The sequence below is a fragment of the Oryzias latipes genome, chromosome 4 (genome assembly GCF_053564925.1).
Source record: "Oryzias latipes strain Hd-rR chromosome 4, Olatipes_Hd-rR_3.1".
Lineage (NCBI taxonomy): Eukaryota > Metazoa > Chordata > Actinopteri > Beloniformes > Adrianichthyidae > Oryzias > Oryzias latipes.
The window spans coordinates 29,186,452-29,210,854 of NC_136240.1; the positions used below are offsets into that span (position 1 = coordinate 29,186,452).

At 39.6% G+C, this 24,403-nt stretch overlaps 1 long non-coding RNA gene across 3 annotated transcripts in view; it reads left to right on the forward strand.

Moving 5' to 3' along the window:
* LOC110014973 (uncharacterized) overlaps positions 1-24,403 on the forward strand; it is a 40,640-nt gene that overhangs the window by 2,435 nt on the left and 13,802 nt on the right. The window contains exons 2-5 of one of the 3 annotated variants that reach the window (XR_002290019.3): positions 5,189-5,329; positions 16,798-16,951; positions 21,186-21,254; positions 21,423-21,457. This is a non-coding gene — a long non-coding RNA (uncharacterized LOC110014973). Of the gene's footprint in view, positions 1-5,188; positions 5,330-16,797; positions 21,458-24,403 lie in introns of all 3 variants that reach the window. The other 2 variants (XR_013655625.1, XR_013655624.1) reach the window with 2 other exon arrangements.

Sequence of the window (24,403 nt, forward strand, 5' to 3'; positions counted from 1 at the left end):
TCAAAGAACAGATGCAAGCCGAGTCTGTGAGCAAAAGCAATGAACTTGGCCATGAAAAAGGACTCTAAATTTAGATAAATTTTGTCTTCTTCTTTAAATTAAAACAACACACATGTATTCATTTGGGCTAAGTACATAATCACGCATTAAGTCACTAATTCCAGTAAATTATTTTAACGCACTTTTGAATATTTTTAATCTTGAATAATTATTTTACTCACTGCCTTGTGAATTCTGAGGCAGAGTATTGGGCACCTTAACCAAAACATGGACCGACCATTTCAGGTCTTAGCTACTGCTGAACAGAGAGCCAAAAAACACAAAGATAAACACAAAGCAACCAATCGGGAAGTATGGAGGAACGGCGAATGTTACTTTAACATTTCCATTTTATCCTATTTCCAAGTAGAGAATTTGATCGAAAAGGCGTCATTTGTAACCACTGCAAGGTTGTACCGTTTTATCATCATAGAACGTACGGTTGAATTTAAATGCTAAATACAACGTTTATGCAAGCAAATCACCGAGCGATTCAAACAAAGAAGAGATGCTTTAAAAGACTCTGTAGGTTTCAGCGTGTGGAAGATGTATAAACTAAAGCAAGACAAGCTAGCTAATGCTAAGATATTGGCTAACAGTTGCAGACGGGCATTTTTTTTATGTGGAAGATGTCAACCTGAGTAACAGTTAAAGAATTGAAACTACTAGTGGCAAATGTGTGCTTCCCCCATGACATACCTTTTTTAAGAAGAATGACACGTGTGTAAAAACAAGATAATTGCATAGGCGGCCATGTTGGACAAGACACCATTTGTTGTCTACACCGGACACTATTGGACATCACTGGGTAATCATAATTACCTAAGAGTAATAATTCACTTTATTGATGAACAATAAAAGCTGCATTCATTAGCCCTGACTGTAATGAAAACTGAGGGGAGACCATTTGCTAAAACATGTGCAGAACATTTGTGTAATGTGGCACAGCAGTGGAATATTTCGACAAAATGAGCACATTTAGCACTGACGGTGCTAAAAATATCACTGCTGCAAGATGTCTGCCTTTTGCACATGTCCTCTGCACCATGCACAGTCTGGAGAGTTCCATCACCAACACTTTGCAGAACAGTGCTTTTGATCATGTCTCTGGCCAAATTCAGAAAAGTTCCCGGCCACTTTAAGCACAGTTTAGCAAATGATGCAAAATTAGAGGAAAAAACAACTTGAACAATAACAAAAGAAGGAATCTCTTATGCAGAACATTCCAACCAGATGCAATTCTTTACAACACGCAACACCAAGATGGGCATGCCAACTACAGCTGGAATAAACAAACAGTAGAAGTTACAGGACCCCAAGGTCATTTTTATTTACATTGTGTATTTATTACTGACCTGAGAGTGTGAGAGAGATGCAGTAGATATCTGGATATGATCAAGGGAATGCAATATGTTTTGATTGACATGGGCTTAAGGTTGTTTTTTTGTGTTGTGAATGTGTGACTGAACCTCTGGGGAGAGGAAACTTTATGTCGTGCTCTGTAGTTCTTGCAGCTTTTTGTTATCTCTCATTAGTGATGGAGACCTCAAAGGATGACCATGCCTCCAAAGTCAAATTCAAATCTGCATTTATGCAAAATCTGGCAACACACAAGACAAATGCAAATATGGCATACCTGAAGATTTTCACTGCTTTGGACTCAAGATAAAAAATAAAATAAATAAAAAACTGCATATACCAAGAGATGAGAGAGGTGAATTGCTTGATTTACTCAAGGAACAGAGGGAGGGATGTTTGCCGAGCAACTGGTAAAAGCAACAACGTCAGAACCAACAAAGAAGAAAATTACTCCAACTAAATGCTGGTCATTGGAATTATTTGACTTGCATCCATGCTTTTGATTTTTTTTAAATTAAAATTCTTTAAAAAATACAGAAAAATGATAAAAGTAAATCCCAGTACTTATTCCAGCAGTAGATTTATTAAATTTATTTATCTTTGGTAAAGCTGATTATGCCCCCTAACAGGAACACTAATCCCTGAACATGCCCCCTTTATGGTGCTTAAGAAAAAACATTGGTAGTGAAAGTTATTTATATATCATGGGAATTTTCATCATAGGTATACCTAAACTACCTTAACTCAGACAATGTGATTTTCTGGATTTACTTTTGTCACATTTTGTCTCTCTTAGTTGAGGTGTACCTATAATGAAAATTACAGGCCTCTCTCATCTTTTTAGCACCAGCCATATGTGAGAACTTGCACAATTGGTGGCAGACTAGACTTGCCCCACTATATATAGTGGTATTTTTTAAAAGTCTAGTTTATTTTTTTAGCATTATTAAAAAATTAAATCACAGTTGAATTGTCCGTACCTCTTCAATTTACAAAGGGCAATAAATAAATAAAATGCTGCATGCCCTGTATTATCACCACATCTATTCATCCGTCCACCAGCAGAGTTTCTAGGGTTAGATTAAATAAATGTAAGTTTCAGGGCTTGCAATACGGTATGCCATCAGTTTTAGGCCGTACGTGGTATAAACCAGGGGTCTCTAACGTGAGGCTCCTGAGCCTCTTTTACCTCTATATCTCTGGTTTAATTAAAATATTATTATTTTTTTTAAAGTTGCTAAAATGTGTAGTAAAATAAAAAACTAACTCAAACTTTATTTAATTCATTCACAAACAGTTGAACAACAGTACATATCAAACTGTACTAAAGTCAGATTCCTGACTATGACAGCTTTAAATCTCAAATAATCCATCAATCCGTCATAGTTTACCAAAGTTGTACCAAAACACTGACAGGTTTTTAAATGCCATGTCCCACAGAAAATTAGTTGGACGTCAGTAACCACAACCAGAATTCATCTTTAAGGTTATGTAAAAAAAGTTCTGCTTTTGCACAGATTTAACGATTTAAAGTGCGCCTGCTTTGGTTACATTTTTATTTAAATTATTTAATTTTAATTCATTAGATTTATCAATTTCTGCCCAAAATGCACCACAAATAAAAAAACTTACAGTAATCTTTTGGGGTACAGTTACGGTTTGACCAGAACAGGTCTTCTGTCCAAGATGGCCTCAAAAGTAAAACTTAGTATTAATCCATCAATACACAAATGGAATTATTTATTTTTATGTTACTTAATTTTTTGTACTTCTGCATCACCAACAACACTGAAACACGGCTAAATATTTTCAATATAAACCTTAGCCTAAATGGGATACACAACAATAAGAATAAGTAAAAGTACCCGATAAACTGGGTCGAGCAAGAACTAGGTCTTAGGAGAGCAACCTGTAAGAAATACTAACCATACTCCACTACAAGTTGGTGCAGTAACCTACGCTGACCTCAGACTGGGAGAGTGCTCCCTAGACTGGACAGAGTGTGAACAATGAGTTATGTACTTCATTAAGTTGAAGCAATTTCCCTTCAAGATATCATATCCCCTCCAAGCCTCCTGGTAATCCATCCCACCTGACGTCTGCTAAATTTAGCCCTTTGGAACACCATGCCATGTCTCCATGTAATGCTCCAGGTAAACGGTGCTTGACCAAAGCCAAGATTTAAAAAGTGTCATTAAAACAGAAAGGTTTTTTTTTTTCCTTCTGTTATCAAATAGCAGGTAATTAATCATTCCATTCTGTTAGATCTGTCTCTTTTTAATTTCACAGTAATAGTTATTTTCCTGATTTGATTAAGTTTAAATGCACATGGGGAATATCTTAGGTTTTCTTATATTTCTTTTCATGTTTTTGCCATAGACTGTTGTTATTGATTGATAGATACAATGTTCTCTTATGTATCAAATTTTCAATCCATCCATCCATCCATCCACCCACTCACTTTATCCATATGTTTTTTTAAGTAAAGACTAACATCACATTTTATGAAAAAAAACTTCTTTTTAAGATTTGGTGTTAACTGTAAAGTTTTTAACAGATTTTAAAGCGTCTATGTCATGCAAGATCAACTTTTTGAGCTTTTAAGTGTATTATAATTTTTATTCCTAACAAAAATCAACCCAAAGCGGTATTTTGATCCATTCTGGGTATTCCTCTAAAAACCTGCTCTCTGAGCACCAGCCCCCTCCCAGTCCACAAAAACAAGTGGTTTCTCACATTGTGACATCACAAAGTGAGAACTGGCCCTTGCAGGAAGAGTGTCCACTGCCAGCACCACCCCCAGGCTAACACACACACCCACTTTCTCCACGGAGCTAGCAGTGTTTGGTTGAAACGCTTTTGGTTGATATGCACCATATGAACATCCATCTTTGCAAAAGTTTGGATGTTTGTTTTTGTGGTTAAAATGCAGACATGCTGCTGGGGTCGGCTCTAGGTTGATGTCATGAAATGGGCGGCACCCACACAGAGCGAAAGGTGGTGGCTCAGAGATCAAGTTTGATTTCTGGGTAGAAAACGAAAATACCTCACTAAAAAATATCTTGCTAAAAAATAGTTCTCTAGTGTGTCAAAAGTAATATATTATCATATATATGGATATAGTTTACTCTGAAAGGCTTAAGAAAATAGCATGACATAGGCTCATCATATGATAGGCTAAATCATATAATGAATTTTATCAAACCAAATTGCATATTATTAATTCATATCAATAAGAACAAGTAGTAAATAATTGCTGGTTTGTTCACCCATTGGAATCATGCATGCATGCTTAAATACACAAATAAACAGGGCAAAAACGAAATGGACATTTCCCAGGTGCCACACACAGACAATGTCAGTCTGATCAGGTTTCCTAGATTATCTCCTTTTCTTTTTCCCAAAAACATCACAACAAACTCTGTTAAGTTCTGTCAATATTCATAGTTTTAACTATTTTAAGTTAACAAGTGTTGATTTCTGTGTTGTTTTGGCCATCTCCAAAGTTAAAACAGCGCTATGGGTGTATCCAGTTGGCTTAGTAATTTATTTATTTATTTATTTATTTACTGCATTTCCAGGTTCATTTACTGTGCAAGGTTCCGGAACTCTTTAGGTAAATGTGTTTTAACTCATAATCACAGGCCAACTATGTGTCAGAAAACACAGCAATTATTTCACATCACACAGTAGAGCCACGCTTCTGTGGACCCAGTGTTATGGAGGAAGGCTCGTTTTCGGCTTCACTGATGTGATGCAGTTAACATCTGTTCTTGTTGGTTTCTTTCAGATTGGGCAGGAATAGACAGATCCTTCACATAGTTATTCTCTCCATTCCGTACATCATGAGCGTCGGCATCATCTCGAAGAGCTCTTTGGACTATGACTCAATAAGCGGATAGTTGCAGCAGCCACAGCTGGTCGCCTTCAGGTAGAGGCAGTACACTCAAATTGCAATGGCTGCATGACTTTCTCCTTCATCAGTGTGCTCACCAAGCCCTTTGCCAAACAGGGCCCAGCCCCCCTCAGATTTTGCTACGTCCTGCTTCATTGTTTTCAGGAAGCACTATAGGTTGAAAAATTGTTTCAAGTCTCTAATATTTCTTTCAAAAGGGTAAGAACAAAAACGCTCCCCAAAAGTTCTTTGTGTTTTTTTTTTTATTTATGAGTGGAGCGGCGCTCCTCAGACACCTTAATGCCGTCTCATGAGAAAACAATTTTTTTTCAATAATAAAAGCCCAAGTCCTGAGTGACACACAGTCGTTCCATACTGCCCCCGTCTTGCATCGTTCTGTATCTGTGTAGACGGCCTGACCCCCTCATCTGATCACTGTTGAGACCACAGGATGACTGAACTGCACCTGCCTCCACAACATTCAAATCCCCAAGTGGCTGATTTGAACGTTGTTTGTATGACCGACGACAACATCAGCACAATCTCCGGCTGATTCTGACCACAATGAAATTGTTTGATTATAAATCTGTGAAGAAACTGGATTTTCTAGAAAGGACTGTATTTGTATTAGTTCGTAACCCCGTCAGTTTCTTACACACAGAAATAATGAATAACGACTCAGAGACAGTTACTTATCTTTTGTAGATTTACTCCGCACAGATTTGTACGCAGGGTTACAGACAGATGAACAAGATGCATTCAAAGTCTGAACAACGGGGTTCAGCAAAAGGCCTGGCATATATACCTTGCATTTGCATATTCAGAACCTCATTCGATGGATCATGGTGTGAAAAACACACCCACAGACTGTTGCAGGCTAGATGCTCGAAGGTCAGAGCACCTAAAGTGTCAGATCTCTTGCAGACATTTGCCAGAACGCATACACCAGAACACACAAAGATGAAAAGGGAGGATGTTAAAGGAATGTTTGCGAGACAATAGTCTTGGTTGTGCTCTGTCTGGAGTGTAATATAATTTTGAGATGATAATACATAGTAAATCGAGGTTAAGCCATTAGTGTAATAAAAGGTAAAAGTTAGTTTAACAAAATGCAAAAGGGAGTTTCTAACTATTCTATTTTTAATCATTCCTAACAAAATCGATCAGTTCTTCTGGTTTTCTACAAACTGTTTAGTTTTTTAATGGATTGTAAAATAATGAAAAAGGCATAAGCGGATGGAGTTTGGCTGGGTGTTTGGGTTTCGCACACAGAGGCGCTCGTTGACCCTGGGTTGTCATTCAACCGGTTGTCGACGGTTTCAAGGGAGTTAAAGAGCATGCAACGGTATTAGGGTGTTCGAGGAGTGCAGCTCCTTATAAGAAACAACAACAACAAAAAAAAAACCTTTTGGGAAGCGTTTCTGTTGTTCAAAGTATTTGGTAAAAGCTGCACAGTGTTGGTAAAAGCCTACAGTAACCACTAAATAAAGGAACTTTAAACAGAAACATCTCAACATCTCAGTGCGGGACATAGAGAGCAACGACAGTGTATTCTTTATTATCTCGTTAACGCGAGAAAACAGTCACAAAAAAAAAGTTGGGCAGGCCGTTTTCAGCTAATTCATTTTTACAATCATAGACTTTGTGTGTTAAATATTAGTTGCTTGGTTAAATATATGCCTTTTAATATAAAGTAGCTAATGCTAGCTAGCATGCTACTTCTTTTAGTGTAGGAGCAGTCATCTTACACCATTTCCATAGCTAAGTATTTTAGGGTTTCAGTTATTATTGATCAAAAAATCGAAAAAGATAAAAAATATGTAAAATGGGTTTAGTACTTTTTTTGACATAATAAGGGATAAATTATCATGGATGTTACAATAAATTTCAAACAAATATTTGATTCATGTCATTATTTGTGGTTGATGATATGATTCATAGTCCATTGTGTACGATCCGATTTACGGACGTAAAATGGATCCAAGTCATCTTTATCCAAAAATTCAACCAGTGTGACCCAGTGTGAATAAAACGTAAACTTAAATATGTGTACAAACAAACAAGAAGACAAGAATTAATGGAAAATCCATTCACATTTTAGTTTTATAAACTTCAGCCCACTTTTTTTTCCAGGTCAAAATAATACATATAGAACATTATTAGAGCATTCAAGGAAAGGATTTTAGGTTTGTTTTGAATACAACATTTTAAAATGTTTCCACACATTGGACTGATCATTTTTTGCTGCCATCACATGTGTGTTGTCCGCTGTGATGCACTTGGTCGTTTTTATGTTCCAGTAAAATAATTCCAATCCAAATGATATTTTCTAATGTCAATAAACACAATTTATTTCATTTTGAAATTATGTCATAGTGGTATTGGTCCATTTGAATAACAATATGCAAAAGCATCTGCCCTAAAAGCCAGCTTGTTCATAAAGGACACATCACTTCATGCAATGGACATCAGTTTATGAATGGCAAAATAATCTCATTCATCCCTTCTTAAGTCTAAAGCAATAGAAATAGTTTGAGTGTTGCTATGATTCAAAGTTCTACAATAAAATTACTTGGTGTTAAAAAAAAAAATCCTCAATATTCTTTCTTTGTATTTTACTCATGGGTTTAAGATGCACCTAAGACAAGTTCCAGTTTCACAAACGGATGTGACAGTTGTGTGTTACTAATCTACACTAACAGTTAAGTGTATTTTACATGTGCTGAAGCCTCCATAACCAGTAGCTTTGAGTTGTGTACATTTTTATCTGTATTTATTTAGCAACTACAAAAAAAATAGTAGTTTTTTTAAAGTACATTTGATGCATGCCTGGTTGAAGTTGACAATTTTAAAAGTAATTACCTGGAGAAATATCCATAGTGGTAGTTGGTCGCATTTTAGCTCTAAACCAGCAGCTGTGTAACAACCAATTAAAAGGCTACTGAAGCGACACAGTTTTGTTGCACTAAAATACAAATTAATGCTCTTGGATCATCAATCAATTTGCCTGCATTTGTGACGGAAAGGTCAAAAAGCCACAGTGGCAAGACAATGCAATTATCATATCTATTAACATTTTACTGTCGGTGCAGTTAGAAGGGCAGTGGAGTTCTTACCTCATCGTTTAAATTTTGAAATTATGTTTATAGTAGAATTAATTTAAGTTTTATACTAAAAAGAGGACAGCTTCCAAATATTTATATAAAGTTTTTAGGCAAAGGAAAAAGCATGTTCATAGACACTTCCTACACTTCCTCACATAACCCATATGTAATCTGAATTAGAAAGGAGGTGTTCATTTGAACTGAGTGATCTATCTTCTGTATCCTCACACTGAGGACAGTAAGAGCATTAGAATCACAAGGGGAGTGTAAAATGTACGCTACAACCCTCTAAAGTGGCTGTCCATCAGAATCTGAGCTCTTCCAGGCAATGTGCCAATTAGAACATTACCATATTACCTGTCACCGGAATTATACCAATGTCAACATTCAAAGGAAACACGTATTTTAAAAATAGGAAATAATGGAAAAAGTGACAGATGTGCTAACTCAAAGAGACTCCCAGATGTCTCAGTCACTGCCGCTGAATAAAAATAGCCTGAAATAGCCTGCAACCATGTCCTCACAGTAGGTGATACTAAGTGGTTATTTTTTATGAACATTTTGACACTCTGACTTTCAATTTTATGCTTTGGCAGTTTTGAATGAGAGTGTGAATTAGAAGACAAAATAGTGTGCTCTTTCTATTAACATTTAAATGTATGTTTAAAAATATCTGCTCAAGTTTTCAAATTTGATATTTGTAACATCTGGTGTGATCTGCTAATGAGCAACACATGTCAAGTTTATCTTATAAAGTGTAATTATGACATGGCCCTTTAATGGTACATCAAATTTGCTAAAGCATAAAATGCGGCACTGTGTAAAAGTTTCAGGAAAAGAATAAAAGTTCTCATTACTATTCTTGTCCTCTACTAAACAAATACTTTTAAAATGTTGGTTTTATGTACTAAAAGTGTATTTTTTCCAAATGTTTTTAAGACATGGAAGAAGCCATAAAGAATACAACATTGGGTTGTTTGTAAATTGTACTTACAAATTTTTGCGGGATACGTAGCATCTCTAGGATTCATTTTTTGTTGTTCTGCTATATCACAGCTTTTTTTTTAATGCAATTCTTTTCTGCATCCTGATTGGTTGTAGAACACTGACGATCAACCTCCTCTGTGCCGGTTCTCCTGTATAGATTACGCTTAGATTGCCAAACTTCTATTAATCATTGATTGCTTGCAGATCGTTGCTTTCATTCTATAACACTGAGCTTATTTTTCTATGAACTTTGAGATATTGAACAAGAGAGAAGAGTATAAAAATGTTGATGTCTGTCGGACATAAGTGTAACATGCTTGGTGAGGGGTTTTACAGCCATAAAACATCGAAAAAAATAAGAATACTACTGTACAGTTTATGTTTAGAACATAACTACCACAATATTTTTTCCACAAAATAGATATTTAATGTTTGGAGCACGGTGGCGCAGTGGTTAGCGCTCTTGCCTCACAGCAAGAAGGCCTCCGGTTCAAGTCCCGGCTGGGGGAACTGAAAAACTACATCAACAGGGGACCTTTCTGTGTGGAGTTTGCATGTTCTCCCCGTGTATGCGTGGGTTCTCTCCGGGGTCTCCGGCTTCTTCCCACCGTCCAAAAACATGCTTCATAGGTTAATTGGCAACTCTAAATTGTCCCTAGGTGTGAGTGTGAGAGTGAATGGGTGTGTGTTTGTGGACATTCTACCCTGCGACAGACTGGCGACATGTCCAGGTTGTCCCCTGCCTTCGCCCACAAGTGGCTGGGATAGGCTCGGGCAACCCCGTGACCCCGAAAGGGAAAAACGGTTAAGATAATGAATGAAATGAAAGTTTGGAACTTACGGTTAGACACTATGCCGTACTATTTTACGTTAAAATGAACCTCATAAGATAAACAAATATTGAGGAATATGGTAGTAGACCATTTCACATCAGAATTAAACAAGATTTCCAATCTAACCAAGGACGAAGGCTTAATCTGAATCACTCTCTGGCTACTATTGCTACTACTGGCCCTTTTGATGACTTCACACAGCAGTAGTAACGTCCGAATTTGAAGACAATGTTTTTTCTATATCTCTTCACTTGGAGGAATACATGTAGGGATAGGATAGCCATAGGGGTAGGGAGGCAATTTGGATTCAGCCTTAGTGTCTGAAAAAGGGGCTACTTCAGTCACGTTGATGTGGTTTGGATAGTATGCCTGTAAATGATGCCTCTTTCCAGCAATTTGTCCAAAAAAGCCCCCTCTACATCTCCTAGTGAGGAGCACTGTGTCAGACAGGGTTTTCGGGTTGTTGTTTTTTTCCTGTAAAAAATACTGTTGGCAGGTCCCAACAATGGAATCCATGACAACAACTTAATTATCACCTGTACCGGAAACACAAAGAGAAAATCATCAAGCAAAACCAGTGTCGAGTGACAGCAAAAGCGGGCACAAAAAAATTCCAGACGTTGCATCTGCACCCAGACACCTTGACGAATTCGGATACTGCTACATTTTAAAATCTTCCTCTTCCTGTTGCCATCACTTAGGTCAGGGGTCGGGAACCTTTTTGGCCAAGAGAGCCATAAACGCCACATATTTTTTATTGTAATTTTGAAAGAGCCATACAATAATGTAGTGTCCCTTTCCCACACTGAGGCACGGAGACTTAACCTCTTTTAAGGTTCTTTATTCTGGTTAGTGCAGACTGCAACAAACGCCGTACAATTAATTCAGCAACTCTTTAATCTCTCCCACCGAGACGATTCCCCTGCTCCCGCTCCAGCCCTCCTATTTCCCTTATTCGGCCCATATCTGAACCTCATTGGTCGAAACTACCTAACAACAGGCTGAGCGACAGAACTGAGGGCCAATCAGATCTCTGCTTGATGCGTTTAATGAACTCCAGAACTTTTAACGCTGCCCAACAGCCACCCAGTCCAAGTCTGTCCGCTGCAATATGTTTAAAACTAAATATTCAAATGAATGTGTACATTTGATGTAATTTCAACATTTTTAAAGTACAAAAAGTCTGTGGATTCTTTTTAATAACATCGTTATGCTGTTGCTAATAAATGATAATTATTTCTCGTGGTAGTTTTGCTGATGGTCTAGTCTGGTTGATACTTGGTAAGTTTCTGCTTCATGCAGGCGTTGAGACTTTAAACGTGATCGTAGGTTAGTCTGAATGTTCTGTATATGTGAGAGACTGCTCACATGCAGACCTGGAGCCAAACATATACTCACGCCGCAGTGAGTGACGGGCAGCGGGTTTCACGTTTTTACAATCCCTGTGCGATTCACCTGCTGCATGTGCCCACAACCCTCCCACCCCCACCCCACCCTCTGCTTTCTTCCTCACACATCCCGTCCCCGCAACTGCGCGCTCTTTCTCAGAGACGGGAGCGCACAGTTTTAGGCACGGCAATTCACAGGTTTCCGGCTGGTACAAACTCTGTGAAATAATAGATAATAGTTACTTTTTTTTTTTTTTTTAAAGATTTGTCTGCGAGCCACATGTGACCATCAAAAGAGCCATATATGGCTGGCGAGCCATAGGTTCCCGACCCCTGACTTAGGTGAACATCTGTCAGTACCACTTTCCTTTGTTATTTTGTTTATCGAGAATTTTAAATATCTCAGCCACAAGCCGTTTATTGGTTTCCAGCTGATTCTCTATACAGATATTTCTGTATTGAGGGGTGAACATCACTTTGCCACTTTGTGATTCCACTCTATTGACAACCTACCTCATTGCATTTATTTCCTGCATCTATAGCTTGTTCTGAATTGTCTCTGTGGGCATCTTTGAACAGCCAACATCAAGGACTGCCTGGCAGATCCTAGGCCCAGTCCCTGTGGAGCAAACATGAGTTTCTCTGCTGTTCTCCTAGAAACTGATAGGATTTGTCAAAATCAGAAATGTTGCTAAAAAAAAGTTGCACTTGGTGTCTGAATCTTGTTATTCCTGTTTGGATGAATTCCAGGACTTTGGAGGTAATTGGCTGTGATTGCTTCACTGTTGATATCATTATCTCTGCAATTGCTTGTTAGACACCAAAATATTGTAAATCAAAAATTAAGATGTATACAGTTTAAAATATAAACAATTGCTGTGCTGTCTCGTGTAAAAGGGAGTTCTGCCAAACATACTGTCCAACACAGACAACCTAGACATGATCCATGATAATGTCCTGTGTTACCATTTTTTTCCACATTTTTTTTTGTATCATTAGGCACTTCTCATTTAACTATTGCAATCTTGTGAAGTATTGCTGCTAAGAATAATAGCAGACAGAGTAATTAACAAACTGAAAGTGTGCTGCTGCTGCTTCCCTCTCAAAGAGAATATGGCTCCTTCTGTTAGGCCATTTAAGCAAGCCACACTGTTTCAGTGTTTTTCTAATTTTGTCATTATGAAGTGTAACATGCTCAATGAGGTCTGTTGATTTTCAAATACATTGCACGATATAATCTTGAGCTAAATTGCTAGGACTGTTAACTGCCTTAAATGTTCTCCACAAGTTAAAAAAAAAAAAAGAAATTCATTGTCTAAGTACAATAATGGACTCTTCATTGCGTGAACAGTCAGTTTAACCTTCTGAAACTTATACTTTGCAACTTATGCCTTGCTAAGATTACTGCTGATGTCTTCCCCTTATGTCATTGTTTTAACACAAAAATTCTGTAGAACAGCAAACTTCTGTGTTAGTTTATCAAGTGCATTTAAGATTTCTTTGTGACTAAATGAATACTATATTAAATATAAAGTTGCTTTTTCACAGCTCCTTTTTTACAGAAGGAGCTTTTATTTATGCATTAAAATCATTCCACTGTTCATAGCAAGAGTTTGATTTGGCTTGCCTGGTTAAAAATATTTCGTTATTTATTATTTATTTATTTATTAATTTCATTAGCTGCATTTCCATTGAATATGGATTTGCGATAATACATTTGCCTAATGGAAATAAAACAATTTTGAAAAAACTTTGCACAGCCTACACCTTGGGTCTTGTTGGGGTTTAGGGTCTTGTCTGGTGTGGTAGATCTGAGCCTCTGTCGCTCTGGTGCTCAGGGCTTGTTCCTGAGCTGCCAGGATGAGCGCTTCAGTGCTGTCCTGTAGGCCTGCCCTTTCTAGTTATTGGTAGGACTTCTTGATATCAGCCACTTCAGTTATGGTCTGGTGGTACATCCCATGCAGGGGTTTGTCCTCCCATGAGGATCTGTCCTCCAGCACTGTGTCCTCTGCTCTCCATTGCCTGAGCCATTCACTGAGCACACTGTCAGTTGGGGCCTTGAGCTTGATGTACTCATGCATCTTGGATGTTTCATCCTGGATAGTGGCTTCCACGCTAACTAGTCCTCTTTCCTTGCGGCTAGCATACAGTCTCAGGGTGCTGGATTTGGGATGGAACCCTCCATGCATGGTGAGAAGCTATAAAAAAAACGCCCCTCTCACCCTCCGCGGGTGGTTTCTCCTCCAAGCTCGGGTCCTCTACCAGAGGCCTGGGAGCTTGAGGGTCCTGCGCAGTATCTTAACTGTTCCTAGCACTGCGCTTTTCTGGACTGAGAGGTCTGAGGTCTTTCCAGGTATCTGTTGTAGCCACTCCTCCAGCTTGGGGGTTACTGCCCCGAGTACTCCAATTACCACAGGCACCACTGTCACCTTCCCTTTCCAGGCTTTCTCCAGTTCTTCTCTGAGTCCCTGGTATTTCTCCAGTTTCTCATGTTCCTTCTTCCTGATGTTTCCATCGCTTGGCACTGCCACATCCACCACAACGGCTTTCCTCTGTTCTTTATCCACCACTACAATGTCTGGTTGGTTTGCCATTACCATCCTATCAGTCTGGATCTGGAAGTCCCACAGGATCTTTGCCCTCTCATTCTCTACCACCTTCGGAGGTGTTTCCCATTTTGACCTTGGGGTTTCCAGTTCATATTCTGCACACATGTTCCAGCCACTTGATTGTGGCGCTCCATGTATGCTTTACCTGCCAGCATCTTACATCCTGCAGTTATGTGCTGGATTGTTTCAGGGGCCTCTTTGCACAGCCTGCACCTTGGGTCTTGTCTGATGTGGTAGATCTGAGCCAATGGCTCTGGTGCTCAGGGCTTGTTCCTGAGCTGCCAGGATGAGCGCTTCAGTACTGTCCTGTAGGCCAGCCCTTTCTAGCCATTGGTAGGACTTCTTGATATCAGCCACTTCAGTTTCTTCAGGTTCTGTTAGAATGCTACTATATATATATATATATATATATATATATATATATATATATATATATATATATATATATATATATATATATATATATAATGACATTAACTCTGAAAAGACATACTGTACCCTGTTTTGATTGTCCAGTAACATGCTGTTCCAATAGAATCTGGAACACAAGGCATTTTGTGTTATATAATATGTAATATGTAATATATATAAATTAACTTAAGTTTAAAATTGCACTTAAGTATTTCTTTATTCATATAGTTGTATATTAAAGGCAGACCAAAAAAATTCTGTTTGAAAAATATTGTATTTGTTGCATAGAAAATACAATGGGCAAGCCACAGGTTACCTACTTTGCTCTATTCTGATGCATCCATTTGCAGATGACTAGTCCCATGTAAGTCTTCGTCTGAGCCAACATCTGACTCAAAACTTTATGTCTGAATAGCTCCAATATTCATTGCCATTTTATGTTGTAGTGGTAATGTTGGTTTCAGGACTGAGGGACTATAAGCTAGCAGGAGAGAGAATGTAAACAGATAGCTCATGTATGGGTGACGGGATCTGGAGGGCGTCCTTGCTCTGTGCCAAGACTTTCACCCACAAATCAATCAGGTGCAGACAGCATTTCATAATTAAAAGACAACTAGGAATGTTTTTAAAAAGCTCAATAGATGATCGGATCTGGACTTATTGCAATAACAAGTCTAGATTAGGGGTGCTCAAATCCAGTCCCTGAGGGCAGGTGTCTTACATGTTTTCCAACCATCCTGCCATTGAAGCTCCTTATTGGCTAAACACGCCAGATCCATGTAATCAACAGCACATAAGGCAGGATTTCTAGAAAAACTGATATGTGCAAAACCATAGCCATGTCAATTTGCACGTGTATATTGCTTTGTTTTTCTGATTTTTTTTTTTTTTTAATTAAATAAAAATCCTCCAACACAAAATAAACCCACAATTCAAAGGTAAAATGTCTACATGGTCTATACTGTACTTACAAATTGTCATGATAAAGTAATTAACTCTCACCTTAATTTTAAAGCCTGTTTATTTTTGCTAGCCTGCTCTAATTTCCGCAGACTTAACTAAGGGGGAGTGACCTTCCCTGGCACAGTGTTAAATGGACCAGCAATAATGTTTTTTTGTGGGTATGTAAGAGGAAAGGCTGCCTGTTAAAAGTCTACCATTTCCACATTTCTCTATGTCATTGATGCGTGACAGGCTGTAATTTCCATTCTCTCAGTCCACCGGAGCCTACTGAGCTGGAGATTATGGAGATGACAGTTTGGATTTTTAAGCACCCACTTCTCCCAGTTTTAAATCTCTGTAATGTTTGGGTATAAATAAAAACAGATGCATTTTTAAACAACCAGGCAGAGAAGCGGAATAGCCCTGTGCTTCGGTGAACCCATATTTATTACTGCTGCCATTTAATAAACATTTCCTGCAGTGACTGTCAATCCACATATGAATAGAAACCATGTTTAGGAAGCAGAACTTGGACACACAATACCAGATAGAAAAATTTCTGTAAACTTATGTAGCATCAAGGTTATGTTGATTAGTCAAAAATAGCTAATGTCCTATGTTGCAGTCATTGTAACTAAAATAGGTAAAAACCAGAAGCTTTCCCTTTGTGTTGCCCCAAAAAATGAGAACCTAAAAAAACATTTATCATGATTAAATTATTAGCTTCCTGGTGGCCTGTGTAGTTTTTCCAACACTGTGAAGAGGCGATTGGACCTTCATTTACAGTCGGGAAGTCATACATTTATAAAAAACACTGTTAATTTAGTTAAAGAATGAAACTTGATCTTTTCTTTGAGATACGTTTCTTGGAGAAGTGGACAATCGGTGTCTGAAGGGAGGTGGCAGTACATTTACTTGATAAATAATTTTCACTTGATCTGATGAGGACCAGATGATGGCAACTATGCAAAATATGAAAATAAATAACTCAACGGACTTCGCTCTATTCTGATGCATCCACTTGTAGACGTACACACTCTCTTCCAAGCAACAAATCAAATTCTACTGGACTTTAATTGATAGTGTCACGGTCCGGATTCCAGCACACGTTTTCCTCCCTTCTCCATTCCAGTCCTCACACCTGCAGTTCCTCACAATCAGCCTAGCAAAAAAGCAGCCAAGATCCAAGCCTCCTCTGTCAGACGATCTTCTGATCCTGCTCCGTTTCAGATCGGCGCCTGCTCACTGGCTACTCTGCTCCGGCTCTGCTCCAGCACTGCCCCGGCTCTTCTCCGGCTCTGCTCTGCCTCTCAAGCCAAGTCCTGCTACAGATCTGCTCCAGCTCAGAAACCAGACTCTGCTTCAGATCCGCTCCTGCCTTCAGGTCAGACTCTTCATCAATTCTCAGTTCACGCTCTGCTTGAGTTCTGCACCAGCCCTCTGGTCAAGTTCTGCCTCAACCCTGCATCCGTCCTGATCCTAACCTCTGACCAAGCTGTGCCTCAGTTCTGCACCAGCCCTCTGGCTCAGCTCTGCCTCAATCCAGCATTGGCTCGGCTCCACCCCCACAAAGATTCACTCCTGCACTCTGCTTCCAGTTCTCTGACTCGGCCCAGAAGATCTCCCAGTTCTACAAAGTCTGCTCAATAAACTCATTAACTGTTGTCGTGCGCCTGAGTCCCACACCCCTAATTACAGATATCCTTATATTTATTGAATCAAATGTGATTTGTGTAATGCGTATGTACAATATAAGTGACTGCAAAATAGCCTAAATATGATTAAATGTCATTTTCTAATTGAAGTATTGTGTTATTTTTAAAGCTTAAAAATAAATTGATAATAAATCAAACTCCCAAACCCTGCAGACATTATCAATCTTAGAATGCATGTGAAGACAAAAGCAGGCAGGGATTAGGGCACTGCTGCCACCAATACAACCTCTTTTCCAGTTTCTGCAGTTGCCATAGCTGCAAATGCTTACATCTGACTACCTAAGTCCTTAAGCATAAACGTAAAACCAAAAATATTAATAAAGCAAATAAATGCAGTGTACACGCGTTGGTATAAACAAGGCTTCATGTTTTTGTGTGTAAAAACTGTACATGTTTAGTGTGAACAGCCCAAAAGACTAAGAATCCAGGAGGTATAGTAAGATGTTTATTAAAACTCAAGAAATCACAGGAGGAGAGCCAACTGTCAGCAGGAGTTGAGTGGGAAGCCTCCATACCCCCCAGGGGGTTGCAACAGAGTCACTGTAGGAGACAGGAGGCTGGTAAATGTTGAGAATAACATGACACATTATTGTACTAATGAAGTTCCTTACTCTGTCCTTGCAGAGTATGTGCCAGGAAAAACATGTAAAATAAACTTGGCAGCTTGGGAGCTCCGTACAACTCATGGAGGGAAGGGCTTACAGAAGAGATGTAACCTTCTGCGGGAAATGATAGCTCCCATTTTGTTTTAAGAATATTATGATAATTTATATTGCTTCCTTCCTAAAATAACCGTATGCCATGAGTTAAAAAAAAGAAAAAAGAAAACCACAGAATATCCATCCAACAAAGTAATCTGGAGAATAAATCCAAAACACATAAATACAGATAGCACTTACTCAAAGATTGAGACAGGCGGGGCAGATAAGTGCAGTCAGAAAGGAGTCAGCAAAATGTGGACACATGAACTGCACACACTAGTGTGTATCACACTTCCAACAATGGACTCACAGAGAAGGTAGAGCGATTCAGGAAAGACCTTTTATACAGCAGAGCACAGGGGGCTCTATTAGCATATGAGACACAGCTTAAAGGAAAGCAGTGAGGGAAAAATACAGCAAATGAGAAGTACGGTGGCCCTGAAGTGCAAATCGTATCAACAAATCACTCAACACAAAACCACATTTAAGATTACAATGACAATTACAGAAGCAAAATGATCATTAAAAAATAAAAAACAAACATTACATTTTAGAAACTAAAACAAAATTCCAGAAGGCAAAGCACAATTTAAAAAAAAATGAAACAAAATAAAAATGAAACGTTTCAGAAAACAAAATTAATTTCCAGAAATCTAAATGAAATATTAAAACACAATAACGGAGTATTCAGACTACACAAATTTGGTCCGCTCAACGTGAACCTGAGTTAGTTTCCTCCAATAACCCAGAACAAATGCACCCAAGCTGACCCTGGTCCGGGACCAGGAACTGCTCTCTGACTTATCTTTGTAGGTGGTCTCTGTTCATTTCCAATCCGAGCTTTGGTTTGCTCTTAGATTTCTGTCTGAATACAATCCGTTCACGGGGACGAATAACAGAATCAACACGGCCACCGTAGTCGACGTAAACAAGAGTAGGAATGAAGCAACCGATGAGCAGCAGACAAATGTAAAGCAATAATTGTCGTGTTATCAAACAGAAAAAAAGGGTTCAACTGTTTACTTGTTAGAACGTTTATTTTAACACCACTGAAAACGCTTCTTACATGCTTTGCTGTCTCTCGATACACAGCCCGCCTTGCTGTGATCTTATTCCAAAAGCTATCTTGAAGTTTCCTTAATAGAATTCTCGTTACCCTTGTGCTATCCTAGGCACTTTAACATTGGGAGTTGGGTCATCTAGACCCCACTAGACAGTGCACTGAACCTTTTTTCTTCAATGATTTGTGATCTTCACTGGTGTCCATGGATTACATGAAATCTTTCCACCTTTATCCACCTTTGTCATGGTAGGGAGAACACGTCAATGCAAGGGTGGGGTCATCTAAGATAGCACAAGGGTTAAAAACAATGGCATAACACCACAACAATGAGGCACAACAACTTATTGAAATGTGGTCGGATGAATGCAGGCTCATTAAAACCATTTTTAACATGATGCATGCACAGTAGCTCTCCCGACAATCTATATGTCATAAACACTTATTAGCCTACCTTTATACTCAACGTCTTCTCATCACTGCAGTTGCTAGCATCTTCTGAGTAAAAGCACACATGGCATGTCTCCTGCGCACTAAGCTAGGGGCCAATTAGTGCTGCTCAAGTGATAAGTGCGTGCTCCCTGGGCGCCATATGCTTGCCGCCTGACTGTTGAAAATTAATACAATCGGATCAGAGTTTGTGTGGGCATCCTACGGGCTTCCTAAAGGCCCGTACACACCGGGACGAATATTCGCCAGGCGTTATTCGCCAGCGTTTTTCGCCACGTTTTTTGTGTTCACACCCAGGCGATTTTCGCTGACGATGAGCCGAGCGAACATGCAATTTCATTCCCTGACATTAGATGGCGCTTAATGTAAACAGAAATACTCCTGTACACAAGGTGGCGCTGCGCAACTTTACGCTTCTTAAAGTCACTTTTCACTCAGAAGAAGAGAGCAAGTATTTACGCGCTTGTCAGAATCATACAAAGAAAACATGAATATTTCAAGCACCAGTTGCTCCAACTGGTGCTTGGTTCGGGGATATTTTAGAATGTCCGTCATTATTTCTTCGCGGCAGTGTAGACGCTACTTGACGTCTATCTTCTTCGCTGGTATGTGTGCTCAGCAAGGCAGTTTTGTGTTTGAGCGCCCCCAAGTTGTGTTTTACTGTAACTTCAGAAGCTCCAGACACGTGTGCAAAAGCGCCATTCTCATTGGTCGAATAGATTTCGACGCGAGGCGTCAAAAAAAAAAAATTGAACCCGAGGCGTTTTTTTTTTTTGACGCTTTGACGCGTGGCGTTTTTTCGCGTCGGTGTGCACACTCTCATTGGTGCCCTTTGCTTAATCACGAGGCGTTAAACGGCGGCGAAAATCGCCGGCGAAATTCGTCCCGGTGTGAACGGGCCTTAAGAGTACTTGCATATCACCTGTACCGTCCGTGCAATTTTCACTCGTTCAGTAAGACGCCAGAACGCGCACATTATTGACGACTAGAGGAGTGCGGCTTTAGAGCACCCAACAACAGCATCACCCGTAAGTGCGTATAACTCACATTAGCCTTAAAAATATTTCATGATCCACTTAACCATGGGGGTCCAATTCCAGGCCTCCAGGACTGGTCTCCCACATTTTTTCCAACTATCCTGCCATTAAAGCTCCTTTTTGGCTAAACACACCTGATCCATGTAATCAGCAGCCCTCGACGCCTGGGTTTGGGCACCCCTGCACTTAACACACGTATGACAATTAATTGTTCCATATTCATGTCATCCCTTACCTTGGCCACATGAGCCTCAAGAGAACTGCGAGACACACCTGTGCTCCCCTTGAGATGCAGCTGCTGTTGTCTATGACTCGTACGGACCCAGACAACCCAAAAACCTTCAGTTCCGTGAATGGGTCGACCTCTGGTACAGATGCATGTGACTAACACATTGCATTGTATGTTGTGATTGCAAGAGACACTCAGAAAATTTGTTTGACTGTTTTGGATATTTATTTGGGGTTTGCATATGAACAGCAAAGAATTAAAATATGCAACCCTAACTTTCCCTCACCTTGTAGCCCTCTGTTAATTGTCAAGAAGGCCAAAGAAGCTAAAGAAATAGAATTACACAGTCAGGAGGGTTGTTGTTTTCAGCTCAGTTTCTCACAAGAAGAGCCTAATGGAAAACCCAACTAACAGCTGTAACTACAGTTCTAGGAATCCTGAATGACCGCCAGAGGCAAAACTTCAACCACTGAATGATCATTCAGTGAGTAGCAGGTGAGATCAGCAGGTCAAGTAATAATGACACCTAAGCCCCTTGTGACCTTTACACTAAAAGCTCAATCCTGATTTGTCTTGCAAAGGCCTGAGGGGTTTTCTGAGCTTTCTAGTGGTCATTTAGGATTCATAATTACAAATAACTTTTGTTCTGTTTTATCCCTGCAGACAAACAGAGGCAGCACCTGCTGTGATATTAAAAGGTATGAGTCTAAAATGCATTAACATCAGAATTTCAAGTCAACCGTTCTGTTGTCTTGGTTTAGCAGCATTCCTGTTGGTTAATGTCTGACTTTTTATCTTTATTTTTTTATTTATTTTTACTTCCGATGGTACGATGGAGTTTTAGGGCCACCAAAAAAAACAAAAACAGAAAGAAAAAAAAAGTAAAATTACGAAATTGTAAGTCTTATTTATGAGAAAAAAAATGTAAAAGTTAGAATTAAAAAAATTGTAAACTTGCCTTAAAACTCAGTCGTATGATGGATATATCGAACCTAAGTTCGTCAGACAAAACCGAGTAGCACCGTGGTTTAACGCTGAAACTCGTTCTCTTAAACGAGAAACCCGTAAGTTGGAAAGAGAATGGCGCCGCTCCGGTTCAGAGCAGTCTCTGGATATCTGGAAACATAGCCTATTAAATTATAAAAAAGCTCTGCGTAGAGCTAGAAGCCAGTACTATTCAACCTTAATATCAGAGAATGGAAACAATCCAAGATTTCTTTTTAGCACTATAGCTAAATTAACTCGCAGTCAGAGCTCAGTAGAACCACATGTTCCTGTTTCTCTCAGCTCTGATGATTTTCTTACATTTTTCGATAGTAAAATCTCAAATATTAGACATAAGTTAAATCAAGTTATTCCTACTATCAGCCCAGAACAGGCTGAAGCGGTAGAAATGGAGGCATCCATAGAAACCTCTGTAACATTAGACTGCTTCACTGCTGTGGATCAAGCGGAAATAACATCAATTATTACGTCCTCCAAATCCTCAACGTGTCTGTTAGACCCAATTCCCACTAGACTTTTTAAAGAAACTTTTCCCCTAATTAATGATCCCATATTAACAATGATAAATGCCTCTCTGGAAACGGGTTACGTGCCACAGTCTTTTAAATATGCAGTTGTTAAACCTCTTCTGAAAAAGCCCAGTTTGGATCCTAGCATCTTGGCCAACTATAGACCGATATCAAACCTGCCCTTTATTTCTAAAATCCTAGAAAGAGTTGTAGTTAAGCAGCTTTACTGCCACCTACAGGACAACAGCCACTTTGAAGACTTTCAGTCGGGGTTTAGACCTCACCACAGTACGGAAACTGCACTAGTTAGAGTCTCTAATGACTTGTTATTGGCCTCAGAAAAGGGACTACTTTCTATTCTGGTCCTGTTGGACCTCAGTGCTGCCTTTGACACTATCGACCACGGTATTTTACTCCATAGATTAGAGCAGGACATAGGGATCAGAGGATCTGCTCTCCAGTGGTTTAAATCCTATCTGTCTGATAGGTATCAGTTCATTAATGTAAATGGCCATTCCTCTCAGTGCACTCGAGTCAACTATGGAGTCCCACAGGGCTCAGTCTTGGGACCGATCCTGTTTACGCTTTATATGTTACCCCTAGGAAACATAATCAGGAAACACAGCATTAATTTTCATTGTTATGCCGACGATACGCAGTTGTATTTATCCATGAAGCCTGACCAGAATGACCAGATAGAGAAACTGAACGCCTGCATCAGTGACATCAAGACCTGGATGACAATTAATTACCTCCTCTTGAACCCAGAAAAAACTGAGGTCATTATACTTGGTCCTAAAAACCTCAGAGATACTCTGTCTGCTCAGATAGTCTCCCTGGATGGTATAAGTATAGCCCCCAATTCCACAGTTAGAAACCTTGGGGTTTTACTTGACCAGGATTTATCATTTAAGGCTCATATATCTCAGGCGTGTAGAACTGCCTTTTTTCACCTGCGGAATATTGCTAAGATCAGAAATATACTTTCTAAGAGTGATGCTGAAAAACTCATCCATGCATTTGTTACGTCGAGGCTGGATTACTGTAACTCCTTGTTAGCAGCGTGTCCTAAGAGTTCCTTAAGAAGTCTCCAGCTTGTTCAGAACGCAGCTGCTAGATTGTTAGCTGGAACCAGCAGAAGAGATCACATCACTCCTGTGTTAGTTTCGCTCCATTGGCTCCCAGTTGATTCTAGAATTAAGTTCAAGATCCTCCTGTTAACCTATAAGGCCTTACATGGAATGGCCCCGTCCTATATTAAGGACCTCATAGTCCCTTACCAACCAATCAGAACACTTCGCTCGCAAAATGCAGGACTGCTTGTGGTTCCTAGAATTGGTAAAAGTACGGTTGGAGGTAGAGCGTTTAGCCACCAAGCCCCTGTCTTATGGAATAAACTCCCAGCTCATATAAGAGAGGCCGACTCAGTTTCTACATTCAAAGCTAGACTGAAAACATTCCTCTTTGGACAGGCTTATTGTCAGACTAGTTAGTATTCAGAGATTATTTAACTTAATGTTAGTTTGTTTAAATTAAACTTAATAATAACTATTTCTTTTAAAAGGCTGCTAGAAGTTGAAGCTGGGGTAACTATGGTACACTGGGGTTCTGTCCTCTTTCCTTTTTTACTTCTACCCTTCCTCTCCTCTATTCTTGATCATAATTTATCATTTAGTTCTCCATGCCTCTGTTTGGTGCAGTGCGATTCATGTATTGTCCCTCTTTTCCTCTCCCCTCCTGGGGAGTGGGAGTGCTTCCAGACTCCTGTTGGCTCATCCGTGCTCCAGTTCCTGACCGTTTACCTCGCCTTTGCTCCTGCTCCTACACCTGGCTGTGGATCCTGCCTCTGGCTCATCTCTGGCTCGTCTCTGCTCTGTACCTGACCGAGTACCTCGTCTCTGCTCCTGCTCCTACACCTGGCTGTGGTTCCTGTCTCCGGCTCGACTCGCGCCTTTGACTGTCCCGATAACCACGGCTGGATGAAGCTCGTCTGCTGGACTTTTATATATGTAGTTGTAGATTTAGATAAGTTAATTCTTCTCTAAGATTTCTGGTAAATCGCCTGTCCGTCCTGGGGGAGGATCCCTCCTTCATGTGGGCACCCCTGAGGTTTCTTCGTTTTTTCCGGAA